Here is a 10,634-nt window from a genome sequence, read left to right as displayed (position 1 = left end):
TTATAAACTATTAACATCATTTTTAATATACAGGTATAATATACGTATCGTACGTCGATTTATAATCTTATAACAGTTATTGTGTAGGTATCAGACATTTTAACGAAAACACAGCATCAATAAATGCCTATAAATGCCAATAAATGTCACTAGTTACACACTTTCACTCAGAATCTTAATAATTATAGTATGTACCTATATTAGTTCATAGTTGTATATTATACGATATACCTGCAGTAGGTATGCTAATGCCAGTATACCTACTTAGTACACTAATTCGAATATATTCATAATCTTCCAGTAACTTTATTTTGTATTTTTCATTCTTTCGAACGTGGTCCCATCACCGCTACATCATAAACAAATTATGCGAAATAAAAATGTTTTCTTAACTTCTACCACCAAGCATTAAATAAAGACCCAAAGAAAAATTACGCCCATTTTAGTGCACTAAAATGTTACGCCTGTGGATCAATCCCCGGCTTCACCCCCCTAGTTCCGCCACTGATTTTGACCAGTCTCGTAGTTGCAGGTTTTCAAATCATTATTTAATCATACCTACATTATATTATAGTATAACACAAGTACTCAGTAGTATCGTGTTATACTATTATAATATGTACTACACGGACCAGGGCGGCCCTTTGAGCCCCTCCACAATACAATAGTAAGTACTAAGTACCAACTAACAGCTATTGTCGTATACTCACTTTTTAATTTTTATCACTTTTATTTTAACTCATCACATTAACAAGCTTACAGTTTACACATTAGGTAGCTAAAATACTCTGCGAGATCCACATTCGGTATATAAATTGATTTATTTTTCGATATTCATTACCTACGAGATACGTTTAAATATAACATCATATTCATAATCTTCCACACACGAGGTAGCCAAAGTGCTGTGCGAGATCCACATTATATAAATTGGTTTATTTTTCGATATTCGTTACGAGATCCTTTTAAATATCTCTGAATAACAAGCTTACACAGTTACACATAGTGGGTAGCTAAAATACTCTGCGAGATCCACATTCGGTATATAAATTGATTTATTTTTCGATAATCATTACGAGATCCGTTTAAATATAACATCATATTCACAATCTTCCACACACGAAGTAGCCAAAGTGCTGTGCGAGATCCACATTATATAAATTGGTTTATTTTTCGATATTCGTTACGAGATCCTTTTAATTATATTTGAATAACAAGCTTACACACATTAGGTAGCTAAGGTACTCTACGAGATCCACATTATATAAATTTATTTATTTGTTGACTTTCGTTACGAGATCCGTTTAAAAATATCTTAATAACAATCCCATACACACTAGGTACCTACCTAAAGTACTCTGCCAGATCCACATTATATAAATTGGTTTATTTTTCGATATTCGTTACGAGATCCTTTTAATTATATCTTAATAACAAGCTTACACAGTTACACATAGTAGGTAGCTAAAATACTCTGCGAGATCCACACTAGATATATAAATTGATTTTTATTTCGACATCCAGTACGAGATCCGTTTAAATATAACATCATATTCACAATCTTACACACACGAGGTAGCCAAAGTGCTGTGCGAGATCCACATTATATAAATTGGTTTATTTTTCGATATTCGTTACGAGATCCATTTAAAAATATCATATAAACAATCTCACACACGAAAGATAGCTAAAGTTGTCTGTGAGATCCACATTATTTATATTGACTTACTCGGATTTAATAAATAGAAAAATATGGATCTCGTTTGGTTAGGGACTTAGTTTACGTGAAGACCCGTGATTAGTTATACGGCCGCGGTGGCGTTTCGGACGCCAATATTATAGACGGATCTTACAAGACTCATTGAATACCGTATTTTAGTATTTTATAAATTGAATTAATTGAAAAACACGGATCTCGTATGGAAATTTTTTTATTTGTTATAGATTTGATTTAGATTATTTCCGAGTTTTTTGTGTGTAAAAATTACATATTTTATTCAGAAATATTGTATATTATAAAGGATTAGTTACCTAGGTACTTACTTACTATATAGAGTGCCTTGATAGAGGTGCCTCTATAGGTGTCTCAATCTCTATCAAAGCACTCTACTAGTTACTACTTAGGTACTAGGTAGACTAATTAAATTATGACAATCGCAAAAATTGGAAAATTAAAGATAATATTATCATGACTGAATACATTTTATTCTAAATATTCAGTATTCAACCTATTCAGTATTCAACTCTATGTTACTCTATTTTACGGTAATAGGTAGAGACAGTGGTGACCGCAGGATCGTTATTCAATGAGGGGAAGGATTGAAAATTAATTAGAATTTTATTTTTATTTTGTCCAATCTACTAATTTCAGACATTTAGATGAAGTACCTACCTACCTATTTGAAAATGTTTGTACAACTTCAACTTTTCTAGTACCTAGATAATTTTTGGAAAATTATGCAAAATGTTTTATTACTGTGTGGAAATACAATGTTTTCGCAAAAATGAATAAATTCCGGTATAGGTAAGACGTGTCTATATGAATTTACTTCTTACTTAGTACCTAGTTGACGACAGTTGAAAGTTGAAACTTGATAAATATTTTTTAAAAAAATAATAATAATACGGTCTTCAGTAGTTCAGTCCGTTAGCCCCCCACCCATGCGGTAGGTACGCCAAATAGGTAGAGAAGCTTATAATAATAGATTCTAATAAGGGTATCATAACTACCTATTCATAACAATAAAAAATTTTGATATTAGAATATATCAAAGGTAATCTATTTATTTAAACCTTGTTATATGATAATATTAGATACCTTTAGGTATATATTTAGATATTATATTTATTTAGATATAGTCATTATAGTAGTCAGTAGAACTATTTATTTTATAAAACATGGTTTTTTCTACCTATCTAAATCAATGTTGTGAGATCCATCTGACAAAATCGTATAACAATTATATAATTGATTAAATTTGACAACAGTGTATGGATCTACTAAGTACTGTAGTTTAAAAATTCGAAACACAAACGGATCTCGTATGTTGATGATTTTAGTTTTTGGATCTCTTTAAGTACTAAATTAATAGTCACACACACTGGAGCTCGCAAGGATATAAGACGATTTAAAATAAAATCAAGTGTTTCTGTAATTTTATTTTAGTTTCATGATTTATGTATTTTAAAAAAAGATTTGCGCTTACTCCAATTCAAATATAATGCTTTTAACGGCTGGATCTCTTATGGTCATGTTTTCCATATGGATCTCTCACCATATCAAAGGGATGTATGTGTGTGTGTGTGTGTGTGTGTGTGTGAGAGAGAGAGAGTTGTGTGTGCACGTCGTTCTGCGGCAGGATGTCTTGACGGTAAGCCCTCATAAATTGTAGTAATTGCTATTTTTAAAATGTTGCCGCGGCGGCAAGAACTGCATAGATATCACATAATATTCTTACAGCTTCCAACAAATTCCAAAAAGTCCGAGTAGAGTTTGTTGGAATGGTTTTAGGTAGTTGTGCTAACTTTGTAGTGCCAGCTTCACGTAGGTATAAATGGTATAATATTCTTTGTACCTATATTTTTATTTTATCGTAGTCACAGCTGGACGTCAGCCATGCAGCATGCTGTATTTATACTCGTGCGATGCGAATAGATTCTAGTATTTTTTAGTTATGATTATGGTATTAATATTAATGAATAATATATCATTGCTTTGGCAGTTTGACGTCGACTAACTAGTAACTATACTGTATTAGTGTCCCTTAATATATGATTTAATTAACTTATAATTCTAATGCAATTTATCAAAATATATGGTTGTAATTTAAACTAGGTACATACTTATGATTTATGAATCAATTTAATTGACAATTGTGTATTTGATTCGTAAAATTATGTACCTTATTAGTAATTCAAGTATTTCTAGTTTAACACGTAAACGGCGGTTTACGACGGCAAATTTGACTTCACTTATAGTGTCAGAAGTGTGCTGTTGAGCCTTTTCAGGGCCGGACTAACGTATAGGCTAATAAGCGAAAGGATATTCTAGGCAATTGCCTCAAGCGTTGAATTAAATTTAAATTTTAAATTTTAAAAAGCGTCAAAAATAATATGGTAAGATCCACTGCTGTGCAAATAAAAATATAACAACACAAAAAGCTCTCATACCCGTCCTTATCATTAATAAGTTTCATAATAGGCCGATTCACTCTAATAAATAACTAACTGAAGTTTGTATCTATAGGTTTAGCATTATAGACAGTGTTCAGCCGTCCGAAAACAATGCGCTCTGGTTGTCATACGCGGTACTAATGTTATGACTCGTATATAAATAGTGTAATGTGTAATGTACGAATTTAGTATTTAGTATTTACCTAGGTAATTCGACTTTTTGTTATGCTAAATTCTTCAAAACCGTAATAAATATGAGTAATCGTATATGTTGTGTTGTTAATTGTTCTAATACATACAAGAATACTTCTAATGTGAAGTTTTTTAGATTTCCTAATAGACCGTACGAAAGAGAATTGAAAAATCAATGGATTCGAGCAATAAATCGTCTTGAGTAAGTTTAATGTCCATGTGCGCTATAATACTATATCAATAACTGCTAAGAAGTTATATTTCACATATATATATATATATATATATATATTTTTTTAGTGACAATGGGAAATTATGGCAACCAATCAATAGTAGTCTGGTTTGTGGTGATCATTTTGTCAATAATAAACCATCAAAGCATCCTCAAAGTCCAGACTATATTCCATCAATATTTCTTAAAGCATATAAGTAAAAAACACAGAATAATCAACAGCGTAAAGCGAGGTATAAGAGAGAACTAAATCGTCAAGACAGAACTAATAAGCAATATAAAGATGAGCTACCTACCTGAAAACTTAAATGAGTTATCTGAAAATGTTTTTCATAATACAAATTTGACATGTGATGTTAGTACTCAGGTTGCTTTTGATAGAACTGATTCTGGTTTTTTTAATTTTGAATGTAGTTTTGATAATAATAATGCTATAACTCAAATATCTGGACCCTCATTAGTTAAATATTGTATCAGAAAATCGATCAGTCATGTGGTCCAGATTACCCTTTATTTGATAGATATTTTCATGGTTTTATATCAATTAAGAATGAACAACAGTTAAAGGATCTAACTGGTACTACATTTCAAGTTTTTTATTTATTATTGAGTTTTTTATCTGATTCATCTTACTATAGTTTTGATAAAGAAAATCGGCTTCTAATGTTCTTAATAAAAATTAAATTAGGTATTACATATTCTGCTATAAGTAGTATATTTAATTGCAGTCGTCAAACTACAACTCGGATATTTTACAATACATTACACATTTTAGCAATAAAAACTAAAGAGTTCATATTTTGGCCTTCTAAATACACAGTACGTGAAACTCTTCCTGAAGCATTTAAGAAAAATTATCAAAATTGTCGGTGCATGATTGATTGCACTGAAATCAAGACCGAACAACCCAACTCTATAGAGCAAAGGGTATATATGTATTCGAGATATAAAAGTTCCTATACAATTAAAGTATTAGTGGCAGTTACGCCTAATGGTATATGTTTTTTATCCAACTGTTATGGGGGTAGAGCTAGTGATACCTTCATAACAAATGACAGTGGCTTCTTAAGCAAATTGGAACCTGGCGATGTAGTTCTAGCTGACAAGGGGTTTCCTAGTATTAAAACATAGTGTGAAACAAATTCAAATAGTATATTAGTTATGCCTCCAATTCTTCATAATGGAAGATTCACTGCACATGAAGTCATTGAAACATATTCTGTGGCTAGTGTTAGAATTCACGTAGAAAGGGTGTTTGCTAGATTGAAAACCTATGGAATATTGAATAAAATAACAATGGACCTCATGCCTTCCATTGATAATATAATGCATATTTGCTGTGTTTTGACTAATCTACAAAATCCTATCATAAAAGAATACATTTTTTTCTATTGTAAGTAAAAATGATTACCTATGTATTTGTATTGTAATTTTAATCTAAAACAATAATTAGTAGGTAAATTAAAGGTTATGCTAATTATTAAATTACCTTAACTCAAAAATCAACATTCAATAATTATTATTAGCCAATAAGTATATATTTAAGTTAGTTAACTAGTTTAAGTATAATATACAACCAAAAAAACTATTGTATGAGCATTTGTAATAAATTATGTAATAATACATAACACATACAAACAATATTACATATTATGTACTTATATATTTTATATACTTGTTTAAAGATTTCAATAAAAATTATATACCTAGCTATGTAAAGCAAGTTATTTTTATAAATATAATTATTCAACATGTTTCAAAAAAAAAAAAAAAAAAACAAAACAAATTAATAAAGAACAATAACATATTTATTCTAAACAAATTAAATAAACAATAAACTTGGTAAATAATAGTTGAAATAAAAATAAGTCATTCTTTCAAGTAAAGATCTGATAAATGTTTGATCTCTCCCTATTTTAATAATAACTGGTTCAATGGTGTTATAAACAAAAAATGTACAATATTCAACACCTGTACAATGTATTAACATCTGACACTGAGTAAAATACATACTACTTTTTTTTAATACTATTTTTCCACACAAATCATATTCCAAGTATTTTAAATTTATTTTACCTCCATAAATGATTGGTTTATTTTTACATGAATTTGGATATTTTACCTCCAACACTTCTTGGATATTTCCAAACTCATCAAGAATTATACCATCAGGGCTTGCACATACCCAAGGTCTTATAATATCAAAAATCAAACCACATTTTATAATATCTTTCCCAGTTAATAATTTAAAATATTCAATAGCTAAAACTTCAGTTTGTTTCCCATAATTTACATTCAAATTACCTGTTTTGCCTAATTTGTTTTCTTTGAGCAATATATTGGCAAGGTGTTTTAATCCTGTATCTGTCCAACTTTTGCATATTTTAATTTTATGAGCTTTAACACTGGCTGATAGTCTAATTTTTCTTTCTACGTTCCACCTCTCACATTCAGATTGATTAATTGTTTGATTAAAAATATTGAACATAATAGGTTTACTTATACAAATTTTTTCATAGAAAAGATTATGTTCTTTGACATTGAGGGGAAATATAACATAATTTTGAGTTTCAAGATGTTGATTTTGTTTGTAAAATATGGATGATAAGAATACCTACTCTGTTTCTCTTAATTATTATTTCATATTCTAATTTATCTATAATACTATCAATACATAACTTACATTCTCTTTCAACCTCAGTAATACTTTCTGATTTTATCATTCTACTTAGAGTACAGGGAATATTCAAAATATTATAATTATCAATTAACATTTGATGTACAATTGGGGCTTCATCATTAATCAATAAACATTTATGTTTGTTTGGAAAAAGCTGATTAAGTCGTTTGCCTTTTTTATATTTGTCTTCTCCAATTTTGGATGGTCTGCCCCATTGTTGTGGTAAGTCAGTCTTTGATAAACTTTCTTCATTATTATAATGGTATACAGCACATATATGTTTACATATACCTCCTGCTCCTGCAGGGCATCCACAATCTGTGTTGTTAACTGTTCTTAAATTATCAATCTAAAATTGTATAGAATATGAAATCATCAGTAGACATTCATTAACCATTCTAAAAATAGCTACTGTACTATCTATTCTATTTTGTACTTACTTCAAGGGTCACTTTCCAGGAGGTTGATGTTACTGAAGTCTGCCTTATAACATGTCCACTGATAATTGAAAAACCATTTGCTAATTTTAATTCTTGAACATTTTTTACGTGTCCACTTTCAAATAAATGCTGTCCCTTATTATTTGGTAAATCAAATTTTAGATAAATAGTTTGAAATCCATATGTAATTAAAATGTCGCCCATATTAACACACACTACACACAATTAGTATTAGACTAGAGTAAGATATTAAATATTAGTTTAATATTATATTCTATTATTATAGTTTAATCAATTTATAGTTTAGCTTCATTTACCGCACGTAAAATAATATCATAACATTAATGTGTACATTGACTACTTGTAGCGCTAGTAGTACGGCTGTAAATGTCTATAATGCTGATCAAAATTATAAAATAAACTTTTACAAACTTGGGTTTAAATGGCTTTTTAACTTTACTTTTTTTTAAAAATACATATCAACTGGTTTATTTTGTAGTATTAATTTGGAATAATAATAAAAATAAAAATATTTTTTAAAATTTTTAAATGATATTAATATTGTATAATAAATAATAATTGATGACACATTGATTCGTTATTTTTTCATGATTTCTAACAACTATAATTGATTCTCATTAATAATTATTAATTACTTATTTTTGAATAAATAAGTACTTACGTTATTCAGTTATCAACTCTGGTACGTACAGCACGACAGTTGTCGAAAAAATTAATGACAAATTGACACTTAATAATATTGTATTATCAAAATGTATAATTCTCTAAACTAATAAACTGTAAAATAGATTTAAAATTAAATTATACGATCATAGTGATCAGAAGTTCTAGATTCACAGATTTAGACATATTTTTTTATTTTGTAGAAAAAATTTTAATAAAAAATATGTTACTTGTCACGACGACGACGATGAACAGAAATTGACCACTAATTACTACAAATAGAGTCAAATACTATCAAAAAATCTAAATAAAGGGTAGGTACCAGATAAAAGTAATCGGATACGAAATCGGAAAATGTGAAAGGTTATATCTATTAATATAGTCTCGATAAACGGTATGGAAAAAATATTGTTTCTGTGTTTAGAAATATAAACATTCAACTACGACAGAACGGTGACGAAACGGGCTAACGGGCCGAGGACGGGCGCTAAAAATATTCTTCGTGACGATTCTTTCACGGGTATCCGTCCGGGTTTTACTTTGAATCGTTGTAGTGGGAATGAGTTACCGGTCGGATACGGATGGAAACACATTTTGCTTTTACATTTTGCAATTTTCTAAATTATTAATTATTAATATTATCAGTATACCATGTATACATAGTACAATGAACTCAACGAATTCATTTCAACAATCGTAACAAAGAATAGAATATATCATAACAGGCTTAACCTCACACACTTATAAATTGTAATTACATATATATATTTGTATAAAGCAGTGGCTTGTATACAAAGAACTGTTGACCCGGTCACGAATTAGTTTAATAAAACAATTAGATATTAGTATTCTTAAGAGGACGTCACACTGGTCATTTTCAATGATAAAAACACGTCCACGGAAAACAAACAAAACGGCATCAAAAAGTGGTTTTAGAGTAAAAATACCTATTATGAAACTTATAGAGAACAATATTTTGGAGGGAACCTCATCGACGTTTTTCGAAATATTAACTATTAAAAAAGTTACAGTTGTTTAAAAAATTAAAAAAAAAAGGTTTTTGTATCTTTAATATCTAGCTGTGTATTTAGATTAATACATAACCCCGATGAGGTTCCCTCCGAAATATTGTTCTCTGTAAAATTTATCATAGGTACTTTTACTCTAAAACCACTTTTTAGTGGCTTTTCGTTTGTTTTTCGACAGCATGTTTACGTTGTTAGATTTGATTTTCCATCGCCATCATGTGCTGCCACCTACTTTCCGTTGTGACAGCGCGACCGCGGCGGCCGCGAATTCCCCCACTACCATAGGCGCAATTTGGGGGGGGACTTGGAGGGGCTTAGCCCCTTCTAAAATTTATATTTAAATTGAAGTATTGAATCCTTCATTAATTATCTAATATACATAATACAGTAACCGTTGTTTCAAAAAAAATTTTTCTAAAGTTTAAATCTAGAAACATGAAGCAAGCCAATGCAACAACATGATGTTAGACCTTAGTTAGGGTATGGTCGAATTGCACTTATTTGAGTCGAACTGCACTTGGGTTTAAAAAAGGTAATGGTCGAACTGCACTTGGGTAAAAAGTAGGTAGTGGTCGAACTGCACTCGTTCAAAATAAAGAGTTAAAATTCAAGCCTTAAGGTCACTATGGACATTCACGTGTACGACGTACGTGCATAACTGCATAATAACATTACCGTGCTGTTAGACATAGCTGAATGTATTTTCACTTGCTAGAGTCGAACGTGTATAGCGGAAACTGGAAAACGTTAAACATAATATTACGAACCTTATGTATACGAACGCTACGGTGTACATATTTGGTAGCTTTATATATCAGTTCTTAAATGTAATTTAGATAACGTAGATAATTATTGTCACCAAAAATCGATGAAAGAAACTAACCTAACCGGATAATAAATAGATATCAGTAAAAGTTGAGATTAATACTTACATTTTATACCGCGTATTATGTAGACCTGTGTAAACTACAACTAGCACACACTTGAACGTCGCTGTGTAAATATGGACAATTTAAAAATTATTAAAAGTGAACGAGGCCGTGACTTAATTGTGTATAAAAAATATACATTTTACGAAGAAAAACATGTAAATGATGGTGTTAAATGGCGTTGTACCCATCGTGGTTGTCTTTCAAAACTGTATCTTAATGAAAGTTCTACAGTTATTTTTCGATGTGAAAACACGCTAAAATTAGTTATAAAAA

The 10,634-nt window shown here is 29.8% G+C and overlaps 2 pseudogenes; one reads left to right on the top strand and one right to left on the bottom strand.

Moving 5' to 3' along the window:
- The first annotated feature begins 4,427 nt into the window (after positions 1 to 4,427).
- Positions 4,428 to 5,998, top strand: LOC149059753 (uncharacterized; annotated as a pseudogene).
- A 385-nt stretch (positions 5,999 to 6,383) lies between these two features.
- LOC149059752 (uncharacterized) lies at positions 6,384 to 7,921 on the bottom strand (annotated as a pseudogene).
- Between the last annotated feature and the right edge of the window lie 2,713 nt (positions 7,922 to 10,634).

The sequence above is a fragment of the Diuraphis noxia genome, unplaced genomic scaffold (assembly GCF_037042655.1).
Source record: "Diuraphis noxia isolate RWA-SAM2 unplaced genomic scaffold, SU_Dnox_SAM2 contig0001, whole genome shotgun sequence".
Taxonomy (NCBI): domain Eukaryota; kingdom Metazoa; phylum Arthropoda; class Insecta; order Hemiptera; family Aphididae; genus Diuraphis; species Diuraphis noxia.
Note: the sequence above shows the minus strand (reverse complement) of the source record. Positions and strands in the feature narration are given on the sequence as shown.